A 20,159-nucleotide genomic window follows, 5' to 3' on the forward strand; every position below is an offset into this window, starting at 1 on the left:
AACTATAAGACTCATTCACATAGATGCACACTCTCTCTTTCTCTCTTAAACTGTGAATTGCATTCACACTGAACACATGGTTCATCTTAGTATCTTAGCTCTCTTCAAACCCATTTGCTGCCTTGTCAAAGCTTTGTTTCTAGCCACTTGGCATGGATTTCTTTAACACTTGAGACTTCATAACACACTCTTTTAGTGACACGATGTGATTCCATCATGTCTGCAGTCGATTCATCAGCACTTTTATTTGCTCTCTATTGCGAGAGTTTAGCTTCATCCGCTATTTTAATCGTATACCACCAAAATAGCAATTGGATCATTGGATTGCTACCATTCACCCCTCCACCATGATCAACATTTCTTTGGTATGCCCCACAACATGCATTTTAAAGTTTTCAAGTCTCCTGCAAGATGCCATTCAACCAAGTATTAACCATACCCTTCAATCGAGAGCATCTCATCATATTCCTAGCAATCAATGATGCTTGGAATGCTTGTGTGCATAAAGAACAACTGCATCACCTCAAATATTTCCTTAGGAACTTCAAATGCAGCGAGCCACCACATATGGTGCTCGGATTGAACACTAAAGTTCCCTAGGTTGTTCTTGTTGAATTGTAAAGCTCTATTCATCAAAGTTACACTAACTCTTTCAAGCTTTACTCCTTTGATGACCTCACTTTCATCTAATTTTATAACAAACTGCAATTTACCATTACATTCATCAACAGACATATTGTAGTAGTCTACCATTGCCGACTACACCTTGTACAAATCTAAATAGTAATTGATGAGTTCGGTGAACTTCACCTCATATGTATTTTTGGTCTCAACCTTTATTGTTTCCATGCATTGAACATGCATGATGGGATCTCCTATCAGCTCCAAAACGTTTGTATTAAGTTGTGGTCGGGCCTCTATTAACTTTGAAGGTTGAGGAAGAGGCACGATTCTATTTCTCTTCAGCACACGACCAAACCCAGCCTTCACACCTTTGAATATCTTTAAGTAAGTCATCGTGCTAATACTGGCCCTGTCATAAATAGATTGTGCATCCACAACTAAGAACTCATTTGACACATCTTTTAATGTACCCTCAATCACCCTTTCCTTCACAACCTTAAACTTAGGATTGCTCAAAGTGTTTTCCAATGTACTTGCCTTCAACAATCTACTAATACACAATCCAACCTCACCCTCAGCTAGGTTCTCTTTTTGAGCTATCTTACGTGTTTTGATACGTCGCTTCCACTGGCTGCTATTCACAATTAGCTAATTGATTGGCTTCTTCTTTCATTTGTGCTCTTGTGTTAGCTTGTTGTTGATCTTTCTCAGGTTGTCCAATTGTACCTTTGCCTCCTTATATGAGATACCAATGTCATGGATAGCGTCCTACATTGAAATAATTTGATTGTTTTGTTGAATTATAGTATCATTTAATTGTACCACTTGTCCTATCATCTGTTGTATATGAAGTTGATATGCAGCAATCACATCATGGCAATTTTTTATGGTTGCTTGGCAAGTTGTAAATACTTTGAATGCTTGATCATTGAGCCGCCTAGTGTAACCGAGCAACCCATTTTCACCCTCGTACACATACTTTAGCAAATTTGTGATTCCTGAGAAAGTTGGAGGTCTATTGTTGTCAATTGGGTAGATTCCTCCATCAACCCACAAATCCATATGTTTCAATCCCATTTGCCTGTAACTTTGCAAAACCTGAGGGTTGACACATGCTCCTACCACTAGCATATCCTTTTTATTTCCATACTCAATTAGACATAGCTTTGTAAAATATTCCTAGGGTGAACCCCTCAAGATTGCAACCACAATTAAGTATTTTTTCAATTGAAAAATCATTACATATATGCATGTTTCGAAAACAAGAATGTGTTTTCAAACCTTTTTCTACAAGGCCTTGAGTTGCAACCTAGTTGCAAACTCCTTTCTAAGTCTACATATAGCTTACGATTTGGCAATCCGTTTAGGAACTACCAACCTAATTCAACAATGGAAGAGGGTAGGGTCCAATGTGGTTCTCAATAGAAGATGGCCTGGAATAATATGTAATTAAGAAACTTAGCTCTCCACGAACAAGTGACAAGTGGTCTTCAACTTTGTAGTTTTTCCATTTTTCTAAAATTTGAAGATGTCATTCTGTTCTGTCCCATCTCTCTTGAAGAGCTATTCTCAAACTAGGGATTAAGAACTCTACTGGTAGAATTGCTTCAATTCCATAGGTCAACCTGAAGGGATTTTGTCCTACATCCATTTTATAGGCTGTCCAATAGGCCCATAAGGCTACCCCACCACTAGTTTGTCATCCCAGTCACTGCACGAGGTAGAGACTACTTTGGTCTAGACGTTTATTAGAATCTTGTTTGTGGACTTAGCCTGGCCATTCTCTTGAGGGTATTATGATGAGAATTTTGGATGGATGATCAGGAAGGTGGATAGGAGGTGAGTGACCACTTCTTTTGATGAAGTGCATGATTTGATCACTAACCAGCTCAATGGGACAATCGAATCGTGAGATCACTTGCTCCCTCCCATAGAAACTTAGCTGTGGTCCTAGCACAATTTTTCCTCATGGCTTGTGCATCTGCCCATGTCATGAGATAATCAGTGCCAACAATGATGTACTTGACCTACGAGTATTGTGCTGCAGGACTAATAGGCCCAATGAAGTCAATCCCCCACTTTTCGAATGGTTGTCTTGCAATGATTGGACTTAACTCCATTTTGTCCTTGTGAATAGGTATCTTGGTCCATTGGCACTCATCACAATGCTTGATAAATTGTGTTGCATCTCGAAAAAGAGTAGGCCACCACAGTTGAGATTGCACCATCTTGCAGGTTGTCGTGTCTCCACCAAAATGTCCTCTTACAATCCCGATGTGTACCTTTGCAAGTACATCATGCATTTCATGCTCGCATACACATCTTTGTAGTAACCAATCTTTCCCTAGTCTATAGATTTTGCCTGCTATCAGCTGATAAGGTTGTATTTTAAGGATGAGTCACCTAAGTTAGGCTTTTTCGATGGGTCTTTCAGGTAGTCCATGTCATATGCCCAATATGGCATCAAGCTAGCTCTCAACAAATCTCATTCACTGGACAGGTTAAACAGATTTGCATTTGGTGATTCAACCATAATGCCATGTCTAACAGCTTCCCCTGTGGGTATGTGAGACATATGGCCAGCCATGTAATTCTACTTCCCTTTGCGTACAACCACGGAGAAGTTAAATTCTAAAAGCATAAGTAACCATCGAGCAATGCATCTTGTAGTGCAATGTTTATTAACGAGATAAAGCAAGGCTTGATGGTCAACAAAGAAGGTAAAAGGGGTAGCCAAAAGATAATGCCAAAATTTCTTTATACCAAACACCATGGCCAAACCCTCTCTCTTTGTCCTTTAGTAGTTCATTTTCATATATGTGAGTTTTCTACTAGCAAAGCTTATCATGATCGTGGTTGGGATTCATAGGATATAGTCGTTGGTTAATATGCATTGCATTAGGCATCACAGGTATATTGTGAGTCATTACACTCAGATCTACCCCTTTTAGTTCATTGTGGGACCAAGCAAAGATGTCTATATACTCCTATAAGAGAGCATTGGCTTCCTCCTCCTTGGTCGAGTCATTGGCTTTGAAGACAAGTCGAGGCAATCCCCTTCCTTAGCTAGAGTAACCTCCATGACTTTGGTTGGCCCTTCTATTGGTTCACTTGCTTGCTCTTGTTGTTGGCTCCTAGCAAGATCACTACCCTATCGCCTTTCTTAAACTTTGTGAACCGTTTTGTCAGGTCTTGCAACTTTCTTTGCTCCCTAGCTTCTTGCAATTCCTTAGGCTGATTCTTTTGTTCTTCCTTCAACCTTTGGCACCTTAGGTGGACTGGTAAGTCTCCTTTGGTACATCTAGTCTTAGGCGATTGAGATATTTTAGGATCTCTATTTGAGCTTACTTTCGATTTAGAATCAAACTCTTCATCTTTGCTAAAAGAGGGGGTATCTCTTGGCAGTCATAGCTCAGAGGGTGAATTTGTCCTAAATAATGGTGCGGCACTCAATTGCACTAGGCATGCTTGCTCATAGTCAATATCTCCTATATGCTCCAACCACGTGCGATCGCAATCCATGCGCATGACTCCTCTCTCGAACAAAGTGATATTCTTTTACAATTTGGAGTCTGCCCATATTTGCTCAATTACATGTCCCTCAGTGTTGTATTATAGCATATCGATCTCTCCTTCACTCTTGTCAGTTGAAGGAGTAGCAATCCTCGTATCGTCGTTTAGAACTATCCTCACCCGACTACACTAAGTCTCCTAAGTCTTGATATGGTGTTTCCTTTTCATCGGTGACTAAGGCCCAATTGTATATTCAATTCAGGTCATGCACCTTAGTCCACTGCCACTTGGGTTCATCCAAGAGATCCTTGAGCCGCTTGAGATTGGCTATTGGATTTCCAGCCAGCTTGTTCGTCAGATGCTCTAAGATCTCAAGGAGTTCTTGCTTGTTGTTTGTTATGTGGAATAGTACTAAGGGCATGTAACTAGGCTTACCAATTGCCTTAGTGGCTTGCTCATACTCCTCATTATTCAAGAATGGCAGATCGATCGTGGCTAGTAGGTGCATCCAATCTCACTCATCCTCAGGACAAGGATATACTTGGTGAGTAGCCTGTATAATTTTCTAACTTGTGCATCACCCTTCAGCATGGTTGAGATGGCATCTAAGTCAATTGGTGTAGTCTTCCAAGTATTAATCTCTACCCTTACCACTTCTATTCGATTGCCTAGGAAGGTCAAATTATTGCCCCAGTCTTCAATGACTCGTGTGTTGTGCATCTAGGGCCGGCCTAACAGAATGTTGTAGTCTACTCCTTTCATGACTATGAAGTCTACGGAGAACTAGACTCCCGCGATCTTCAATGGCCAATTCTTTAGTACTCCGAATGGCTTTACTTTCATTATGTTAGCCAGTGTGACATTAAATCTAGCATTCTCGACAAGCGGCTTATCCCAAGTAGCCTGGCACTATGTGTGGCTAAGCACACTGACTCCTATCCCTGTGTCTATGATTCTCTTTCTCATCGTATCGCCTAGAGCTAGGACTAGTAAGACTGCATGCATTTCGGTGCCTTCTAAGAAAGCATTAACATGCAAGTACTTGGGCACTGCAGTGTCAAACTCAATATCTGCATCACAACATCATGCTCGTGCAAGTTAATAGCAACTTCCTCTATTGATCCTTCCACCCGCTGCTTCAATTCTTACCATAGCGCCGGATCCTACATAAGCATGTCTCCTAAGTTCAGAATCACTGGAGTGGTTACTAGCGGCACTGCTTGTGGTGCAATTGCGTTTCTCAATTTTGGTTGTGGATGCGAAACTGGTGTGCCAATGCTTGAGAGATCATCAATCTTGTCCTTCAAGTTGGACTCAACATCCTTCAGGTATTCCTGGGCTTCTTTCACCCACTCCTTCACTTTTTATAAAGCTTGTAGTAGGTGCTTCGGGTTAGGGTACTCCCCTTCCTTAGCACTTTCCTTCGCAGCAGTCTTTGGAGTGTATTTCTTTGCCTCTGTGTCTGTGACCTTATTAACAACAAGCAATGTTGTGGCACTCTTGGTTTTGAGTGTGACCTTTACATCAGTTTTCTTAAATCGAAAAAGATATACATGATTCCACACTCAATACATCTAAAATCAGCCTTCTCTTGATTGGCTTGTTCCCTTTCAGGGTAGCATGAGGAGATGTGTCATGGGTAACTGCAAGTTCAACATGAGATCAGCTCTTGGGTCTGCCCTCCTAAGCCTCTGCCTCTACCTCTACCTATAATGCCATCACCAATAGTACTGGTTGATAATCCATGAGGATTGGATTTCCCTCTTAGTTGTATGAGACATAAGGGTTCATTTGGCTCCTCCACATAGTGGAGTGGAGTGTCGCTCAATCAGTGGTGGATGGGTTATAGAAGGTCTAGGTAGTCGGGGTATGCATGTGGGATTTATCTTCATCCTAGGAATGGCTTGTTTAGCATCATTAGGTACCGAGAGATCCAATGGGGCTCCCCTCCTGAGGAAATTTGGCAGCCTATTCCCTAGGTAAGGCTCGTTGTAAGGTTGCAAGTATGGGAGTCTCCTTGACAGTTTGCAATGCATGGCATCATGGCCGAACCTACCGCAATCGGCACCTGGACGGGACCTAGGGTTCTGACACTTAGTTGGTAGGTGGTTTCCACCACAATACACACATTGGATCTGTGGGCGTGTTGGTCTCCTCATTATCTCTTGCAGTCTCACTAGCTCCATCTTCATCTCCGCTAGCTCCTGGTTCTGGCAAGTACACTTTCCCTTATCCCGGCTAATTGGAACTGACCATTTAGCACATGTGGTTGCCCTTTTCAAGGTTCTAGAGCTAGCCTCATCTCTGTTTGAGCTCCTAGAGCTCCTCTCCTTGAGTTGGTCATCCATGTGAATGGCCTCTTCAAAGACCCTAGTTTAGCGCATCTTGCTATAAGCTTGAGTTGCCTACCAAGGCCTTATAGAGCTCTTTAGTGTGTATTCCATTGATAAAGATGGTGGACACTACACTCTCTTTTATGCCCTATTTGGGCCCTTTTCTAACACATCTAAGCGCTCTTTTTCTCCATTTTTTCTCATTTTGTGCTATGTTTGGGCCTGTTTTTCAACAACAACACTAAAGCTTTTCCTTTCCTTTCGACTTCTCGATCCTATCCTATTCTAAATGCAACAAAAATCAAAATCCAAATACAGAAATGATTTTTCCTACTTGTCTAATCATTAAAAAATCAAAATACTTACTTATTGCGAATATTAAAACCCCAAAATCTCCTACCTATCTCAAGCTCCGGTTTGGGGATGAAACCCTTACTTCATTGCTCAATTTGAGGGACGAAAGTGCTCAAGTTTGAATCTATTGTCCGGGAAATGAAACCAAATTATAGAGGGAGCTCATGCTCAATCGACAAGACCCAAAGATTGCTTATTGCTTCAAGCATTTCAAGCAAGCACAAATGGCTATCTCTCACCTAGCCGACGTGCCTTTGATCCTATTGGGGTGTAGTGAGCTTACCTTGATGCCCAAATGAATAGCCTCCTCCTTCAAGTAGTCTGGTAGCTCCAAGATTCGTGATGTGAGCTCAAACACACATGCACGCATGCGCGTGCGTGCACACACACACACACACACACATGTATAAGGATGCTAATGTGGCTCGGGAAGGGGGTGAGGCTAGGTGACGAGGATGGGATTTCACGTCATGTGACACTGGGGGCACACTGTCAAAGGATTGCAACCATTTCACACCCCCTGGTCAATATAGCCGAGGAAGGGAATCAAGCTAGATGATGAGGATGGGAGGACACATCATGTGACATTGGGGCATGCCTTCAAAGGATTTCGGCCATTTCGCACACCAACCCTCCCCCCTGCCTCCCCCATAAGCCTTTATAAAGTCTTTCTTTTGCCTAATGCTATTGTTATTGATGGTAGATAGAATTATAAGACACTAATTTGATCCTAGTATAACCTTGGGGGAGGGGGGACTTTATGGAACATGTAGTGTACCACGTGAGTTCAAAAAAAAGGGTATTTTTATTATGTTGACTTACAAATTTCCAAAAACAAAAGGGATTTATAAATGCACCATATGTAAAATCCACATTAGGGGTTTTTTAATTCCAAAATCTCCAAAAGCACACTTTGGTGGTGGTCCAAGGGGCTCTTAGGAGATCTATGAAGGGGGTGTGGGATGGGGATGGGGATGAGGATGAGTGGGGGGGATATGGAGACTCTAAATATTAAACCTAGGACCATATGATTCTTCAAAAACATGCTTTGCTCACTCTTAGAGGAAAATTCTTTGAAATCAAGTATATGTCTCTACAAGGGGATAGAATTTGTTGTTAGATTATAATTTCATGTGTGTACACCACATTAATTATATAAGGCATATTGCACTCTATGGAGTAGTTTTTTATGCCTACATATTCCAAGGATGTCCATCGTTATTGTTGGAAACATGAAGCTACACAAATTAAATTTACTGGCAAGTTCTTATTCGAGCAAGATCCTAGTCCCTCAAGAAAGGAAAAGGTTATATTAAGCAACACAAAATCATAGAGCTCATGAGATCACATATTGCTACAATGAGAGAAGTGCTATGTCATTATCTAAACAAGTTCACAACATGATAGTGTCTCACATTTATGTTATGAAAACTTAATCGTAGGTCTTATGCAAATCCATGGTGCCACTTCCAATTTAGGGTTACGTTATTACATCAATTTAGCACAATTGCATAATTATAAATAATATTATTGAGATAATGGCTTCACAAGATGTTCTTGGCATAACAACAACAATGACTTATGTAACAACCATAACATTATAAGTAAGAACCATATGTAAGGACAAATGTATTATTACCTTGGGACTTATTGGTCTTGCAATTAAGAAAACACATCACAATCTCAAATTATATCCTCAAACATTGATTATGTATGCCAACAACTGGTGACTTTATGTATGATCACACCTAGATATCTATGCTAATCCTATCTAAAAACAAACTATTACTAGTTCTTCATGTTTATAAACTCTAAACAAATAGATTCTTCTCTACACACATGCACATGTATGCACGAGCATGCGCATGCACGCGTGTACGTGCGCTTGCACACACACACACACACATAGAGATATGTATTTGATGGATAAGATGCCCATTTATAATTAATCTAATATTGGTAATGTGTGTGTGTGTGTGTGTGTGTGTGTGTGTGTGTGTGTGTGTGTGTGTGTGTGTGTGTGTGTGTGTGTGTGTGTGTGTGTGTGTGTGTGTGTGTGTGTGTGTGTGTGTGTGTGTGTGTGTGTGTGTGTGTGTGTGTGTGTGTGTGTGTGTGTGTGTGTGTGTGTGTGTGTGTGTGTGTGTGTGTGTGTGTGTGTGTGTGTGTGTGTGTGTGTGTGTGTGTGTGTGTGTGTGTGTGTGTGTGTGTGTGTGTGTGTGTGTGTGTGTGTGTGTGTGTGTGTGTGTGTGTGTGTGTGTGTGTGTGTGTGTGTGTGTGTGTGTGTGTGTGTGTCAAGTCTAGCATGACAAGATGTCAATAAGAAACCGTATTACTAACCTAGTTGTAATATTATAATAATTTACAAGGAGTATGCTTGCTCTCTTGTGATCAAGCCATCAAACTTTGCACAAAAAGGCTCAATGTTAAAATTGAGCCACGTGTGAGATGGTGACTATAGTAGCCTACTTGGCTTTTTATTAATGTTCTCTTGATATGTGAGATGGCTTGTTATTGATCTTGCTAGATAAAGAAGTGCATAAAACCCAATAACATTTCATACAATAGTAATACAATGCTATTTTGCTTTTGGGTTATGCAGTCCATACAAAGGCCTATAATGGTCTCAAAGTTGAGATACCCTTTTCTTAACAATTCTCTTTTGATTATAGATCTTACCACCAAAGGCGAGGTGGCTCAAGGTCTTTGTTGAATTTAGACAAATTTATCTGAGCTGTAATAAACATGAGAATATGGGACTTTATAACGAAAAGAAAACTACTTTGGTTGGTGTTTCATCTTTAGCACAGATGATTCTCTCTTCACCATTATAATTCCGATCTTCTGAGGGATCTATACTTTGATATCGAAGTGAGTTTCACACCGAACAATAGACGTGGGCATCTTAAAAAAATCCTAGTGCTACATTTGATATACACTCACCAAGAAAAACTTACACAAAGGTGGCCAACATCATGCTAAAGGGGGCTCGAATCAAATCGACGTGCTCTCTCTACAGCGTGAGGTTGGAATGCAAAATTTGTTGAGCAGACAAAACTTAGTGCAAAACTACAAGGGCTTCCAAAATTAGTGTTTAAGAAATTGTTCAACACCAGATCATGGATTATTTACATTACAATGCTCCCAACATTTCCCCAAAGAAGATGATGCAATTCGAGGTGTCCAATTAGTACAGAGGATCCCTTTGAGATCGATTGGGACCCTACTACCCTGGAGCCATCCCAGCATCAGCAAAAATTACGGCGTTAGGATTTCGATGGTCCCCGTCCTTCTTCTCTTAGCCTAAGGGGGTTTCGTCAAATTTGAACCATTCAAAACCTTTACATTCAAAATTGAATCGGTCGAATTCCCTTGATCTTAGAAATTGAATTTAAAATTTTAATGAGAAGATAATCTTCTTTTTTTTCATTATTTGAAACGGTTTTTATCTCAAAGTTTGGCTTGGAATTTGTTCAATTACTTCTCTCATACCTTAGAAATGAAAACCCTTATTATCATCGATAACTTGATCTACATAACATATCTAAAATTGAAACATATAAAAACAAATGTATACAAGTTGTTTCTATGTCTCTTAGTGGGTCTATACCATATGGTCTCCAATAGTCATTGTTATCCAATGTTATGGTTCTTACATAAGTCATTGTTGTTGTTATGCCAAGAACATCTTGTGAAGCCATTATCTCAATAATATTATATATAATTATGCAATTGTGCTAAATTGATGTAATAACGTAACCCTAAATTAGAAGTGGCACCATGGATTTGCATAAGACCTACGATTAAGTTTTCATAACATAAATGTGAGACACTATCATGTTGTGAACTTGTTTAGATAATGGCATAGCACTTCTCTCATTGTAGCAATATGTAATCTCATGAGCTCTATGATTTTGTGTTGCTTGATATAACCTTTTCCTTTCTTGAGGGACTAGGATCTTGCTCAAGCACATGATATAGATATGTATCTAAGGATGCATACTCTAGCACACGATATAGATATATATAATGCAACAAAAACATAACTATAGGTACGGTTTATTTCAAGTAGCACCATTGTTAGTATGCTTTGAATTTTCAATGTTTTTTAATATATATTCTCACTATCTTATTTATGATGTGTGTGTGTGTGTGTGTGTGTGTGTGTGTGTGTGTGTGTGTGTGTGTGTGTGTGTGTGTGTGTGTGTGTGTGTGTGTGTGTGTGTGTGTGTGTGTGTGTGTGTGTGTGTGTGTGTGTGTGTGTGTGTGTGTGTGTGTGTGTGTGTGTGTGTGTGTGTGGCATATGCATGTATATAGGTATGTATGTATGTATTTGCATATATATGTGCATATCTACACATGCATGTATATATATGTGTTTGTATGTTTAAAACATGTATTTTCATTAATGTGGTCTCATAACTATGTGTCTTCTCTCTCTCCCTCTCATCTTTTTTCACCTTATATAGGTGCATGCTATGTACACATGTATGTGTATATGTGTGTATCTATGTATGTAGGTATGTGTTATACATGGATGTATGTATTTGCATGCTTTATAAGTTTATATCTATTCTCTCTCATCCCCTTTATTTTCCCTCTTCTCTCGTTCATAGTTCTCTCTCTCTCTCTCTCTCTCTCTCTCTCTCTCTCTCTCTCTCTCTCTCTCTCTCTCTCTCTCTCTCTCTCTCTCTCTCTCTCTCTCTCTCTCTCTCTCTCTCTCTCTCTCTCTCTATTAACAAATTTTCAGATCTCCCTCCTCTCTCTCTATAGTGTTTTCTCTCTCTCATATATTTATGTTTGTATAGATATGTGTATGTATGTGAATACATGAGTGTATGTATTTGCACGTGTACATATACACATGTTCTGAACGTGTTCGTGTAAAGCAATAGGTATAAAGAAAATTTATATATCATATGATGTTTCACCTGAAAGTCACCGTAGGACCTAAATGTTAGGCACTTGTATCTGATTAGAAGTTATGTGATCATGGATGATAGATGATTTAGGATAGCGTCCTAATATGGTTATGGATGTTTGATCCTATTAGTCTATGTTTGTTTCCTGAGTAATAACAATGTTTTTTTTCAAGTTATTCAATCAGGGATGGTTATGATGATAATAAAGTGTGCAATATTTCTATGGATAGTAGTTCTGTGTTGTTGAATATGATGTGTGTTTTATATATGAGTACCTTTCCTGAATATTATGTGCTTATAATGGCTCTAAACCTGTTCAAGAAGTTTCTTACAGTATTCGGGTCAATTCAAGCTTTTATTGCTTCAAGCATTTCAAGCAAGCACAAATGGCTATCTCTCACCTAGCCGACACACCTTTGATCCAACCGGGGTGTAGTGAGCTTACCTTGATGCCTAAATGAGTAGCCTTCTCCTTCAAGCAAGGCGGTAGCTCCATGATTCCTGATGCAAGCTCAAGCATCCTCAAGCCTCCACCTCCAAGCTTCATCCTCCATAGCCACACACGAGACATGAGAAGAGAAGAAGAACAAAGGAAATGATCGAGAGCTTCTTCTCCAAGATCCCTCACCCTCACACATTCACTCGCTCACACTCTTACACTCCCTCTCTCAAGCACACACAAGCAAGCAAGAAGGAGAGAAGAAAAGAAGAATCCACTTTAGCCACACACCAAAGAATGGTTGCATGGAGCTTTGACCGCAGTGTCTTGCGAAGGGATAGAGGTCTCAATGGAGGAGTGGAAATTCTCGAGGGGATGTAGTCCAAAGGTGATGAGGGGTTTAGGATTTGTCATATCTAAATTTTATATGCGACATCTAATTTGAGTGTTTCAGTGTACAGTATAAAATATATAGTGCAGCGTGGTCACGGGGACGGCATATTCACGTGGAGCGTATTGACAAAATGCGCTCCACAATGGACTGTGGTATCATGGCAAGGTTCGAGCAAGAGAGCCGGCGATGAGCAACGGATCCAAACACAGTTGTGGATGAGATCGAGTATTTTGGGAACTTGCAAAGTATTGTTACGATGGATTACCGTAGCTTCTCCATGATACTATTCGATGTGTAGTGGTTCAAAGTGGTACTTGGAGGAGCTGGAGCAACAATTCGACGAGGTCCATCTGGATTTCTCAAAATAGATTCCAAAAAAAAATGGGCGGATTTGCGCGACACCTTTGTGTTGCTGGCCCATTGTGAACAGGTGCATGGACTCATTTGTTTGCTAATTGTATTATGACATGGTTTATGTCACAATGGTTTGAATTCTCTTGTACGTGTTTGTGAACAGGTAATCTTCTATCCAAACCCCTGACAACCTCGATGGTGGTATGTTATACCTTTAACTCCCCAAAGTATGAGAGTATATGATCAAAGCGATATTCCGAGCATAGATGAAGATAATATGCAAATAGAGGGGTTGATATTGCAAGGGGTGGAGGCCATCAAAAGCTTGGAGCCAACAACGGCTAACAATAATGGAAATACAGGAGTCCAAGAATTCTTTGAGAACGAGGTGGACTCATCCTTTTGTGGTGATATGTCTATCAACCTTCCAGTGTATGCGGAGTTGTGTCAGGAGATTGACATGGGACCATAGGATACTTCATACTTGGAGCATCCACTTACTCAATTCATTGACCAATCGCTTATAAGGGTACATAAGATATGCATTTTAAGTGAGATCTTTTTTTTATTTATTTATATTACTGTGCTTTGTATGATTTAAATTGTTTATTCTAACATCATTTTTTATCTGTGCAGGTGACATTTTAAGGACGAGTCGAGGGATGAGCGATGAGGAGTTACAAGATATCCTCACACGCATGTCTCCAGACCAAATTGCCGAAGTGGTCCATCATCTTGGGAGTGACATGACATATTTGAAGGACTTTGTAAGTTTTTCTTTTGTTTTGTTTGTTTATTTTTTTGCAATACCCTTTGTACTGGCAATCATGTTTCTAACAGTTAGCATTTTGTTTTCTTTGCAGCACTCCATTACAAATCGCGATCCGACTGGCCTTGAGACTTGATATGCAGAGAGGCACCGTCTCACTTCATTGATCGGCCGATTGTATAGACGCAGCGGCCCTATAAGTCACTCATCTTTCTTGTCCGTAGTTACCATGTTTAATTATAATGCATTATTGTATGGTGGACTGATGTGTTGTTTCTTTTTTTGCAGAGTCCGTTCGATGCTCCTTTGCGGTGGGACGAGCTTTCAGAGGGCAAGGATATGTAGCTCGCCCTTGGATCCCTGAAGCTCACACACCTTTATTTTTGAGTCGTCTAATCTATGTAGACATTTTCTATGTATTAATGATATCTTGTCATGATTATACCAATCGCTTATTATGCGATCATGTATTTATTTCATATATCAGTGTTATGATTTCAGTATACATTGTTTTTGTTTGCAAGCGCATTGTACACAGTACAGAACTATTTTGTATAGCTCTAATAAAGCACATAGTGCTATATGTAAGCTACCCTGCCACCAAAAAAAAATTCCCTGTTACCGTTGCTATTAGCATCGCAAATTTTACTGCTCGCATCATTATTGGCGTCGTTATTTTCGTCGCAAACCGTCGCTATCAGCATCAGTATTGGCGTCGGTATTTGCGACGCTAATAGCAACGATGATACCGATTGTTCTATAGCGTCGCCAAAAACAATGTTTTTTGCAACGACGGGGGTAAATTTTGTTATTTGCATTTTCATCACTTTTAACGTCGGTATAAGGCCTATATCTTATAGTGAAATATCACAATCAGCCTATCAATGTTGATAATCCCCAGAGCCATGTACGAAATCATGCTTATGTAGCATCTATCTAACAAAGTAGAGACCTACCTATATCATTCCAACATTATTTTATATTGAGTAGACAATATACTAGTAGTAGTGATGTCAACCATCTGCTCTGATAACCAACTAGTGGAGAATGCCTTACACCATATTGAGCCATGACTAAGACATGTGAGGTGTCCTAAATAACAAAGGTCTATTGTATGTATTATAGTATAAACCTGAGGATAGGGTTTAGAATTTGATTTTCATGCCGCAATCACACTACAAGATATAGGCCTTATACCATCATTAAAAGCGACGAAAATGTAAATAAAGAAATTTGCCCCCATCGTCGCAAAAAGTATCGTTATTGGCAACGTCATAGAACAGTCGGTATTAGCGTCATTATCAACGTCACTATTTGTGTCGATATCAGCGTCTGATACCAACGCAAATAGCGATGCTAATAACAACACCAATAACGACACGTGCAGTAAATTTGCAAAGCTAATAGCGACGGTAACAATGAAAAAAAAAATTGTAGCACCTTGTGCTTTATTTGGGCCATACAAAATAGTTTCTACACTGTGTACAATGCTCGTGTAAATAAAGACAAAGTGTACTTAAATCATAACACTGATACATTTAAATACATGATCGCATAATGAAAGTGACTGGTACAATCATGGCAAGATATCACTACTACATAGAAAATGTCTACACAGATCACATGACCAAAAAAGAAGGGTGTGTGAGCTCCATGGATCCAAGGGCGAGCTATAGATCATCGCCATCCGAAAGCTCATCGCGCCGCAAAGGAGCATCGAACAGACTCTGCAAAAAAAGAAACAACTACACATCAATCCACCATACAATAATGCATTCTAATTAAACATGGTAACTACGAACAAGAAAGATGGGTGACTTACAGGACCGCCCCGTCCATACAATCGATTAATCAATGTAGTGAGACTGTGCCTCTCTGCATATTGAGTCTCAAGGCCGATCAGATCGTGATTTGTAATGGAGTGCTACAAAGGAAACAAAAAACTAACTATTAGAAACACGATTGTCAGTACAAAGGATTTTGCAAAAAAATAAGCAAGCAAAACAAAAGAAAAACTTACAAAGTCCTCCAGATATGTCCTGTGGCTGCCACTCCCAAGATGATGGACCACTCCGGCCTCTAGTCGTGCCCTCGCCGCCTCGCGTTGCTGTCTCCAATGTCCTGGAGAATCTATAGCCTCCTCCCTCAGTCGGTGCCAATCGTCTGCGTCTAGCCACTCAGGCTTTGCAGCTTCACTCTTGAGTGCCTTGCGTGCATCCGATCGTTTGTGTGACATATATGCACGCATGCACTCCATCATCCAGCCCGTAGAAAACCTATCTGCTGAGGCTGGTATCAAAAACTCCTCATACAAGGATGCTACTATATAGTCCTTGCTCCCCTCTAGTATGTTTTTCCAATGATCCAAGACGTTGTATCGACAAACTTGTTGGCACAACTCTCTCATGCGAGCCATCACCCTCCTCCCCTCATCATTCATGATGATGGCTCCTGACCTATCATCTACAAGGTAGGCATAGCCCTCTGGGATATGCCTAAGATGGGTCCTCTCCCACCTGCAACCACGATCCTGGTGTACCGAATGGGGTAGTATCTATCGGAGTAGCACCCATAGGGGTGCCACCTGCAGACGGTTGAGCAAAAGCCGGAGTGACTGGAGTAGACATCCCCACAGGTGTGACAAATCCCGAAGGTGACACAACTCCAGCAGAACGATGAGACGAAGACACCACGTTCGTGCCTCCACAGCAACCACCTGAGCCACGTTCTTTGGAACTGCCATGAGAGCGAGGAGTAGCACCTGTATCCCGAGCTGACCGTGGGCTCACTGCATCCGGATCTCTACAGTACCCCCCTGACCCTGAAGCACTCCCTTCATCTGGCCCAAGTCTGGAGCGTCAACCTTGTCTACTTGAAAATAAAGCATCTAATTGGGCCGAAGTAGATCTAATAGAGCCGCCTAACGATGTCCAAGACAGCTCTTGGTCTGCCATGTCTCTGAATCTCGCCATCTGATCTGGAGACATGCGCATGAAGATATCTTGCAACTCCTCATTGCTCATCCCTCAGCTCATCGTGATGATCTAAGTATCCACAAAGGTCACCTGCACAGACAAAAAATGATGTTAGCATAATCAATTTAAATCATACAAAGCACGGTAATATAAATCTTAAAAAAATTATCTTACTTAAAATTCATAACTTATGTACCCTTATAAGCAATTAGTCAATGAATTGAGCAAGTGGATGCTCCAAGTATGAAGTATCCTATCTATACTTTGAGAAAAAAATTGGATGGTATCAACTTTTGTTTATCTTTCTTTGAAAGTGGTCAACATTCATTGTCTAAGCATGAATTGTGCATGTGTCCTGACTCCTAATGCAAAGTTAATCATTTTTTATCCCTTGATACAATACGTCATAGTAAACCATCTAAAATGTAATATCATTGTGGAAAATTATCAAGTTGATTGCCAGTTTTCCAAAATCTACAGCATTATTAAACATTGCAACCTTTTGTCTGCCCCGGAACACCTATCAATATCAAAATGTGCTTGTTCACAAACACACATAATAGACAAAATAGGGAGGGAGGTGTTTATTGTAAGCTTGATGGATTGGCTAGCGCTAGAGGTTAGATGGGAAACTCATAAGTGTTATCAGAGTTGGAGAAGAATTCCACCACCGTGCGCTCAGAAACGTATTCGGTCTTTGTATATGAGTGGAATGGGCATTCTCAGGGGAAGTTGTGGCAAGCTTGGAGGGGCCAGGGTGGCGATTAGATTGGGAGAAGAATTCATAGCCTGAAAAGGATAATAATTTGCATATACTATGCTCAAGACATGCCCTCTCTTTTGTATGGGAGCAAGGAACATGATTCCCAGCTTATGTATTTACAGGGTTCTTTCTCAATCCTTTGTCTATGACTTTGTGCATATTTGGACCTTTGAAAGAAATGGCATGCTTCATTATGTAAAATGCAGTATTGTTTCTGTAAAATGGTCTTCAAATATTCAAAGCCTACAGCATCATCTATGAAATAGAGCGAGAGCGTGAGGGGAGGGAGAGAGGCATAATCACTTGATTTCTCCCTCATTGCAAGGCAAGAAGATTCCTATGGCAAGAGAAGCTAAACACTCGTTTAAAATATTCAAGAGTGTTCAAATAACTAGACATGCTAGACCCTCACGAGGTATCTATAGCAAAATATATTGGGTAGATGAAAGAGCCCTTAAGCTATGGTCCAATTACTTGGGCCTTAAAACAAAGATTAGCATTATTCCTGCTCTAGACTTGGATGAGAGTGCTAGTGAAGACTCGAGTGTTTTATGGCTCAAGTCTCAATCTATGAATGGAAAAACATCACGTCCACATCTAGGTTCTATCCCACCCTTCAATTTCAAAAAGGGCATGGGGTTTGGAATTCCTGGCTTTTTTAAAGGCTGGCGAAAACATTGAATAGTTCGATGGAAGGCCCTCCCTTTTTCTATTTTGAAAATGTTGAGAACGTTCCCAATTCAGAGTGGGAGACCATCAAACAGCATTTTAATGGCATAGATCCACAATTCACAGACTTTATATACTTTTTAGCATGCTTTAGGCCTCGTGGTTACATTCATAACCTTCCAGTAGATGGAAGAAGGTTGATCCTTCCCCCTACTCCCATGACAATCTTTGAGGTGCTTCCAAAAACAAAGAAGTATTGGCCCCCATGGGATCTGAGAGAGAAGCTGAATTGCATAAACACACGACGTGCCCCTAGCACTCTATGTGAATTGATCAAAAAAATATTTTCTTCCCACAAAGAAAGCGAGATACCTTCTTATCTTCAATAGGAGATTGTCCTAGCATGCAAAAGATGGAACTTGGTCTGGGTTAGCCCAGGCCAAGATGCCCCACTTGAACCCCATGAGATTGAGCTAGTGCTTGGATATGATCGTGACCACACTCGAGGCTGCTCTACCCTTTCAGATCGGTATGATGCATTGGGCAACTCATTTCAGGTCAATACTGTTGCGTACCATCTTTCACCATTGAAAGAATTATATCTGCAAGGTTTAACAGTTCTGCCCTTATTCTCGGGCCTTGGTGGGGCAGAAGTGGCATTGCACAAATTGGGTATAATTTTGAAGGCTTTTGTTATTGTGGAGATCAATGATAGATGTAAAAACATAATAGCCAGTCGGTGGAACAAAACTAGCCAAACAGGCCGATTTCAAATGGAGGATGATGTTAGAGATCTTACTGATGATAAGTTGGTTGAGATTGTGGATGCAATGGGAAAATTTGATCTCATAATCGGGGGAAGCCCTTGCAATAATCTCTCAGGCAACAATAGAGTAAGCAGGGTAGGCTTGGGTGGCAAAGAATCTTATATTTTCTTTGAATTTCCCACGATTCTGAATAGTTTAAAACATATCATGCAAGCAAGAGGTTACTTTTGAGCTATTCCAAACTGCACCAGCATGCAGAAAAGAAAAGGAGGTGTAATCTGTATGAGATCCGAATCAGTTTTGGTCCTTGGTAGCCCTACAAGCAACCTTCTTGAATACTAATAGTGGCTTGTCTTTGACAAACAGCCTATTTTTTGTACATGTCCTTTGTTATTGCTGTTAAATTTACGGGACCCAAACTCTCAAATCAACCTTCTGTTGGCAATGTTTGTACATGATCTCGTGGGGGTGTTAAAAACCTTTCATGTAACTTGCAGCACTCCCAATAGAAGTCATCGTATAGGCCTTTTCTGGTGTTTGTGAGTCCTACAGTTTCTACAATATCTGAGTCTTCCTTGGTCACTATGTTTTATTCAATGCAAGTTGTGAGCAATATCTGAGTCTTCCTTGGTCTTTATATGGAGAAAATTCTACAATATCTGAGTCTTCCTTGGTCTTTATATAAAGAAAATTCTCTCATTCTTAAGGTGCATAAGACATTGGTTCCCTTCTTAGCTTCTAGCGAACTCCACCATAAATGAGGTGTACATGTCGCTTTTATTGCTTGATCATCTCTATCCATTTACTCGTGGTGTTGCTTGATCATCTCGACCCACCCACCCACAAATTAACGTATGTCGGAGTGTTTCCCGCCGTCTCATGGTGTTGCACAGACCTCACCAGACCTCACCACCACTCTCTCTTTGTTTTTTATCCATTCATTATCTCCTCTCCTTCCATCTCTCTCTCTTTTTCTCTTTCTTTATTATGATGTATGTTTATTCCCTCTCTCTCGTTCCTTCTTCATTTTTGTCTTCCTCCCCCTCTCTCATTTTCTTTAACAAAACATATCTCATTTTCTTTATAACAAAACTATTACTACTACTACAACAATAACAATAACAACAACAAGAGCAAACAAGAAAACCACTACTACTACTACAACCATGACTATGACGACTACGACCATGACCACGACCACGACTACCACTACCACTACCACTACCACTATAATAAACAAGAAAATAAGAAACAACAACAACAGCAACTACTACTACTACTACTAC

General features: G+C 40.4%; 1 pseudogene; it reads left to right on the forward strand.

Moving 5' to 3' along the window:
* The first annotated feature begins 18,070 nt into the window (after window positions 1-18,070).
* LOC148037926 (DNA (cytosine-5)-methyltransferase DRM2-like) lies at window positions 18,071-19,104 on the forward strand (annotated as a pseudogene).
* Window positions 19,105-20,159: the final 1,055 nt, after the last annotated feature.

Source organism: Lygodium microphyllum, chromosome 4, assembly GCF_053477565.2.
Source record: "Lygodium microphyllum isolate KBCC chromosome 4, Lygodium_microphyllum_v1.1.10, whole genome shotgun sequence".
Classification (NCBI taxonomy): Eukaryota; Viridiplantae; Streptophyta; class Polypodiopsida; order Schizaeales; family Lygodiaceae; genus Lygodium; species Lygodium microphyllum.